This window comes from Mustelus asterias, unplaced genomic scaffold, assembly GCF_964213995.1.
Source record: "Mustelus asterias unplaced genomic scaffold, sMusAst1.hap1.1 HAP1_SCAFFOLD_1605, whole genome shotgun sequence".
Classification (NCBI taxonomy): Eukaryota; Metazoa; Chordata; class Chondrichthyes; order Carcharhiniformes; family Triakidae; genus Mustelus; species Mustelus asterias.
This window is the reverse complement of record NW_027591550.1, coordinates 77,501-84,345: the sequence shown is the minus strand read 5'-3', so window position 1 is coordinate 84,345 and position 6,845 is coordinate 77,501. Positions and strand designations below refer to the sequence as shown.

Below are 6,845 nucleotides of genomic sequence, written 5' to 3'. Positions count from 1 at the left end.
CGAGCCCCGTAACCCCTCACCGAGCCCCGTAACCCCTCACTGAGCCCCGGGACCCCTCACCGAGCCCCGTAACCCCTCACCGAGCCCCGAGACCCCTCACCGAGCCCCGTAACCCCTCACCGAGCCCCGAGACCCCTCACCGAGCCCTGTAACCCCTCACCGACCCCGTAACCCCTCACCGAGCCCCGGGACCCCTCACTGAGCCCCGTAACCCCTCACCGAGCCCCGGGACCCCTCACTGAGCCCCGTAACCCCTCACCGAGCCCCGTAACCCCTCACCGAGCCCCGTAACCCCTCACCGAGCCCCGTAACCCCTCACCGAGCCCCGTAACCCCTCACCGAGCCCCGTAACCCCTCACCGAGCCCCGGGACCCCTCACCGAGCCCCGGGACCCCTCACCGAGCCCCGGGACCCCTCACCGAGCCCCGGGACCCCTCACCCCCCGTAACCCCTCACTGAGCCCCGTAACCCCTCACCGAGCCCCGTAACCCCTCACCGAGCCCCGTAACACCTCACCGAGCCCCGTAACCCCTCACCGAGCCCCGGGACCCCTCACCGAGCCCCGTAACCCCTCACCGAGCCCCGTAACCCCTCACCGAGCCCCGTAACCCCTCACCGAGCCCCGAGACCCCTCACCGAGCCCCGGGACCCCTCACCGAGCCCCGGGACCCCTCACCGAGCCCCGGGACCCCTCACCGAGCCCCGGAACCCCTCACACCCCCACCCCCGGGACACTCTCACTCTGCCGGGACCCCCTCACCTCCCCTCCCCCCTTCCCCGGGGGCCGTCCAAACCCCTCCGGGATCCACTCCACCCCCTGTACCCAATACTCCCCTCCGCAGCTCACTCATCACCCCCCCCTCACCCCCCCACCCCCCGTAACACAGACCCTAACTCCAGTCTTCCAGTCGCTCTCTCTCTCCCCCCATTTCTCTCTCTCCACCAGTCTCTCTCTCTCTCCCCTTGTCTCCCTCCCTCTCTCTCCCCCACTCTCTCTCTCTCTCTCTCTCTCCCCCAGACTCTCTCTCTTTCTCCCCCAGTCTCTCTCGCTCCCTCCCTCTCTCTCCCCCACTCTTTCTCTCTGTCTCTCTCTCTCTGTCTCTCTCTCCCCCCTCTCTCTCTCTCTCTCTCCCCCTGTCTCTCGCTCTCTCTCCCTCTGTCTCTCTCTCTCTCTTCCTCCCCCAGTCTCTCTCGCTCCCTCCCTCTCTCTCCCCCACTCCCTCCCTCTCTCTCTCTCCCTCCCTCTCTCTCCCCCACTCTCTCCCTCCCTCTCTCTCTCCCCTTGTCTCTCTCACACAATCACATGTGCCAGTGAAGTTCTCTGCGATGTTGTTTAAAAGTTCGGCTGGGAGGGGCAACTGGGATTATTTCTGATGCAAATGAGCTTACTGGAAAAGCTGTCCCTTCTCTCTCCTGAACGAGAAATCAGGAGTATTCCCGTAACCCGGAATTTACTTGGAATTCTCAATTCCTCTGGCAAGAAGCCAGATGTAACTGAGAGCCAGGACTCGTCATTCTGTCAATGCAGCAAGAGATAGCATCATCAGAGCGGTAACCTTCACTCAGGGAGTTCCCCCGTCGGAGAGACTTCTTCTAACCGGGGTCCCTGACGGAGAGACTCCATCTTTAACAGGGGAGTCCCTGACGGAGAGACTCCCTCTTTAACAGGGGTCCCTGACGGAGAGACTCCATCTTTAACAGGGGAGTCCCTGACGGAGAGACTCCCTCTTTAACAGGGGAGTCCCTGACGGAGAGACTCCCTCTTTAACAGGAGTCCCTGACGGAGAGACTCCCTCTTTAACAGGCGTCCCTGACGGAGAGACTCCCTCTTTAACAGGGGTCCCTGACAGAGAGACTCCCTCTTTAACAGGGGAGTCTCTGACGGAGAGACTCCCTCTTTAACAGGGGTCCCTGATGGAGAGACTCCCTCTTTAACAGGAGTCCCTGACGGAGAGACTCCCTCTTTAACAGGGGTCCCTGACGGAGAGACTCCCTCTTTAACAGGGGTCCCTGATGGAGAGACTCCCTCTTTAACAGGGGTCCCTGACGGAGAGACTCCCTCTTTAACAGGGGTCCCTGACGGAGAGACTCACTCTTTAACAGGGGAGTCCCTGACGGAGAGACTCCCTCTTTAACAGGAGTCCCTGATGGAGAGACTGCCTCTTTAACAGGGGAGTCCCTGACGGAGAGACTCCCTCTTGAACAGGGGAGTCCCTGACGGAGAGACTCCCTCTTTAACAGGGGAGTCCCTGACGGAGAGACTCCCTCTTTAACAGGGATCCCTGACGGAGAGACTCCCTCTTTAACAGGGATCCCTGACGGAGAGACTCCCTCTTGAACAGGGGAGTCCCTGACGGAGAGACTCCCTCTTTAACAGGGGAGTCCCTGACAGAGAGACTCCCTCTTTAACAGGGGTCCCTTACGGAGAGACTCCCTCTTCAACAGGGGAGTCCCTGATGGAGAGATTCCCTCTTTAACAGGGATCCTGGGTTGGGAGATGTACCTCACACTGTCTCCCCATGGGAGCGAGTCCCTCATTGTCCCCCAATCCCTGTGTATCTAACACACTGTGACACCCGGTCCCAGAGGGGGAAAGGACAGTGTATCTAACGCACTGTGACACCCGGTCCCAGAGGGGGAAAGGACAGTGTATCTAACGCACTGTGACACCCGGTCCCAGAGGGGGAAAGGACAGTGTATCTAACGTACTGTGACACCCGGTCCCAGAGGGGGAAAGGACAGTGTATCTAACGCACTGTGACACCCGGTCCCAGAGGGGGAAAGGACAGTGTATCTAACGCACTGTGACACCCGGTCCCAGAGGGGGAAAGGACAGTGTATCTAACGCACTGTGACACCCGGTCCCAGAGGGGGAAAGGACAGTGTATCTAACGCACTGTGACACCCGGTCCCAGAGGGGGAAAGGACAGTGTATCTAACGCACTGTGACACCCGGTCCCAGAGGGGGAAAGGACAGTGTATCTAACGCACTGTGACACCCGGTCCCAGAGGGGGAAAGGACAGTGTATCTAACGCACTGTGACACCCGGTCCCAGAGGGGGAAAGGACAGTGTATCTAACGCACTGTGACACCCGGTCCCAGAGGGGGAAAGGACAGTGTATCTAACACACTGTGACACCCGGTCCCAGAGGGGGAAAGGACAGTGTATCTAACTCACTGTGACACCCGGTCCCAGAGGGGGAAAGGACAGTGTATCTAACGCACTGTGACACCCGGTCCCAGAGGGGGAAAGGACAGTGTATCTAACGCACTGTGACACCCGGTCCCAGAGGGGGAAAGGACAGTGTATCTCACGCACTGTGACACCCAGTCCCAGAGGGGGAAAGGACAGTGTATCTAACGCACTGTGACACCCGGTCCCAGAGGGGGAAAGGACAGTGTATCTAACGCACTGTGACACCCGGTCCCAGAGGGGGAAAGGACAGTGTATCTAACGCACTGTGACACCCGGTCCCAGAGGGGGAAAGGACAGTGTATCGCACGCATTGCCGCACTTTCTAAAGTTATCTTGCCTTGTGAACTTTAACCTCTGACCTGTGCTTGCCCAGCTTGTCGCTACGACCAGTTCTGGAACGATGACTTCTCGAAGTGTGTCTCGTGCAGTATCTGCAGGAACCAATCCAAGACCCCAGGCTGTAAAAGCTGCCCCAAAGGTAAGCACCCCCGCCACCCCCTCACCCCCACCCCCGACCCCTCACCCTCAGCACCTCCCAATCCCAACAAAGTAAAGGACAGAACTCTTTCCTCTGACCAACGCCCAAATCACAGTCAGATCTCCCAAGTCCTCCACCTGAGCCCCGACCCGAAAAAGCAGGGCTGGGGGCTCCGAGTCTGGGGTGATCTTGAGGTTAACCCGTAGTTTGAATTGGCAGCTTGGAAGGCAAATGTTAGCATTCATTTCGAGAGGGTGAGAATCCAGGAGCAGGGATGTCGTTCCAAGGCTGGAAAAAGCTGTGGACGGACCCCATTTGGAGTATTTGAAAAACTACTAAAGATCATGAATGTAGCCCAGTCCCATCACGCAAACCAGCCTCCCGTCCATTGACTCCGTCTACGCTTCCCGCTGCCTCGGGGAAAAGCAGCCGGCATAATCAAGGACCCCCCCGGACACACCCCGGACATTCTCTTCCACCTTCTTCCATCGGGAAAAAGATACAAAAGTCTGAGGTCACGTACCGACCGACTCAAGAACAGCTTCTTCCCTGCTGCTGTCAGACTTTTGAATGGACCTACCTTGCATTAAGTTGATCTTTCTCTACACCCCGAGCTGTGACTGTGACACTACATTCTGCACCCTCCCTTTTCCTTAGAACATAGAACAGTACAGCACAGAACAGGCCCTTCGGCCCACGATGTTGTGCCGAGCTTTATCTGAAACCAAGATCAAGCTATCCCACTCCCTATCATCCTGGTGTGCTCCATGTGCCTATCCAATAACCGCTAATAACCTAAGACACGTGACAATAATAAATCAAATCCTTTTCCTTCTCCCCTCTGTGAACAAAGAACAGTACAGCACAGGAAACAGGCCCTTCGGCCCCTCCAAGCCTGTGCCGCTCCTTGGTCCAACTGGACCAATCGTTTGTATCCCTCCATTCCCAGGCTGCTCATGTGACTATCCAGGTAAGTCTTAAACGATGTCAGCGTGCCTGCCTCCACCACCCTACTTGGCAGCGCATTCCAGGCCCCCACCACCCTCTGTGTAAAAAACGTCCCTCTGATGTCTGAGTTATACTTCGCCCCTCTCAGCTTGAGCCCGTGACCCCTCGTGATCGTCACCTCCGACCTGGGAAAAAGCTTCCCACTGTTCACCCTATCTATACCCTTCATAATCTTGTACACCTCTATTACATCTCCCCTCATTCTCCGTCTTTCCAGGGAGAACAACCCCAGTTTACCCAATCTCTCCTCATAGCTAAGACCCTCCATACCAGGCAACATCCTGGTAAACCTTCTCTGCACTCTCTCTAACGCCTCCACGTCCTTCTGGCAGTGCGGCGACCAGAACTGGACGCAGTACTCCAAATGTGGCCTAACCAGCGTTCTATACAGCTGCATCATCAGACTCCAGCTTTTATACTCTATACCCCGTCCTATAAAGGCAAGCATACCATATGCCTTCTTCACCACCTTCTCCACCTGTGTTGCCACCTTCAAGGATTTGTGGACTTGCACACCCAGGTCCCTCTGTGTTTCTATACTCCTGATGACTCTGCCATTTATTGTATAACTCCTCCCTACATTATTTCTTCCAAAATGCATCACTTCGCATTTATCTGGATTAAACTCCATCTGCCACCTCTCTGCCCAATTTTCCAGCCTATCTATATCCTGCTGTATTGCCCGACAATGCTCTTCGCTATCCGCAAGTCCAGCCATCTTCGTGTCATCCGCAAACTTGCTGATAACACCAGGTACACCTTCTTCCAAATCATTTCTATATATCACAAATAGCAGAGGTCCCAGTACAGAGCCCTGCGGAACACCACTGGTCACAGACCTCCAGCCGGAAAAAGACCCTTCGACCACTACCCTCTGTCTCCTGTGGCCAAGCCAGTTCTCCACCCATCTAGCCACTTCTCCTTGTATCCCATGAGCCTTAACCTTCTTAACCAACCTGCCATGTGGGACTTTGTCAAATGCCTTACTGAAATCCATATCGACGACATCCACGGCCCTTCCTTCGTCAACCGTTTTCGTCACTTCCTCAAAAAACTCCACCAAATTTGTAAGGCACGACCTCCCTCTTACAAAACCATGCTGTCTGTCACTAATGAGATTGTTCCGTTCTAAATGCACATACATCCTGTCTCTAAGAATCCTCTCCAACAACTTCCCTACCACGGACGTCAAGCTCACCGGCCTATAATTTCCTGGGTTATCCCTGCTACCCTTCTTAAACAACGGGACCACATTCGCTATCCTCCAATCCTCAGGGACCTCACCCGTGTCCAAAGAAGCGACAAAGATTTCCGTCAGAGGCCCAGCAATTTCACCTCTCGTCTCCCTGAGCAGTCGAGGATAGATGCCATCAGGCCCTGGGGCTTTGTCAGTTTTAATGTTCCCTAAAAAACCTAACACTTCCTCTCTTGTAATGGAGATTTTCTCTAACGGGTCAACACCTCCCTCCGAGACACTCCCGGTTAACACGTCCCTCTCCTTTGTGAATACCGATGCAAAGTATTCATTTAGGATCTCCCCTATTCCCTCGGGTTCTAAGCATAATTCCCCTCCTTTGTCCCTGAGAGGTCCGATTTTCTCCCTGACAACTCTTTTGTTCCTAACGTATGAATAGAATGCCTTAGGATTCTCCTTAATCCTGCCTGCCAAGAACATCTCGTGACCTCTTTTTGCCCTTCTAACTCCCCGTTTGAGTTCTTTCCTACTCTCTCTGTATTCCTCCAGAGCTCCATCTGTTTTCAGTTGCCTGGACTTAACGTACGCCTCCCTTTTCATTTTAATCAGATCCTCAATTTCCCTGGTTATCCACGGCTCTCGAATCCTACCTTTCCTATCTTTCCTTTTTACAGGCACATGCCTATCCTGCAGCCTTATCAATAGTTCCTTAAAAGACTCCCACATGCCAGACGGTATGCTATTTCTGTATTGTTCCTTGTGCGTTATACAGACAAAGCATACTCTTCATAGAGTACAGAGGGGAGAAGGAAAAGGATTTGATTTATTATTGTCACGGGTATCGGGATCCGGTGAAAAGTATTGTTTCTTGCGCGCTATACAGACAAAGCATACCGTTCATAGAGAAGGAAAGGAGAGGGTGCAGAATGTAGTGTTACAGTCACAGCTAGGGGTGTAGAGAAAGATC

At 54.7% G+C, this 6,845-nt stretch overlaps 1 protein-coding gene across 2 annotated transcripts in view; it reads left to right on the top strand.

The window, feature by feature from the left end:
- Window positions 1-3,538: 3,538 nt before the first annotated feature.
- Window positions 3,539-6,845, top strand: part of LOC144488488 (uncharacterized) — a 25,894-nt gene continuing 22,587 nt past the window's right edge. For both annotated transcript variants that reach the window (XM_078206544.1, XM_078206545.1), the window contains exon 1: window positions 3,539-3,675. The gene's annotated coding sequence lies outside the window, so the exon portion shown is untranslated. The remainder of the gene's footprint in view (window positions 3,676-6,845) is intronic.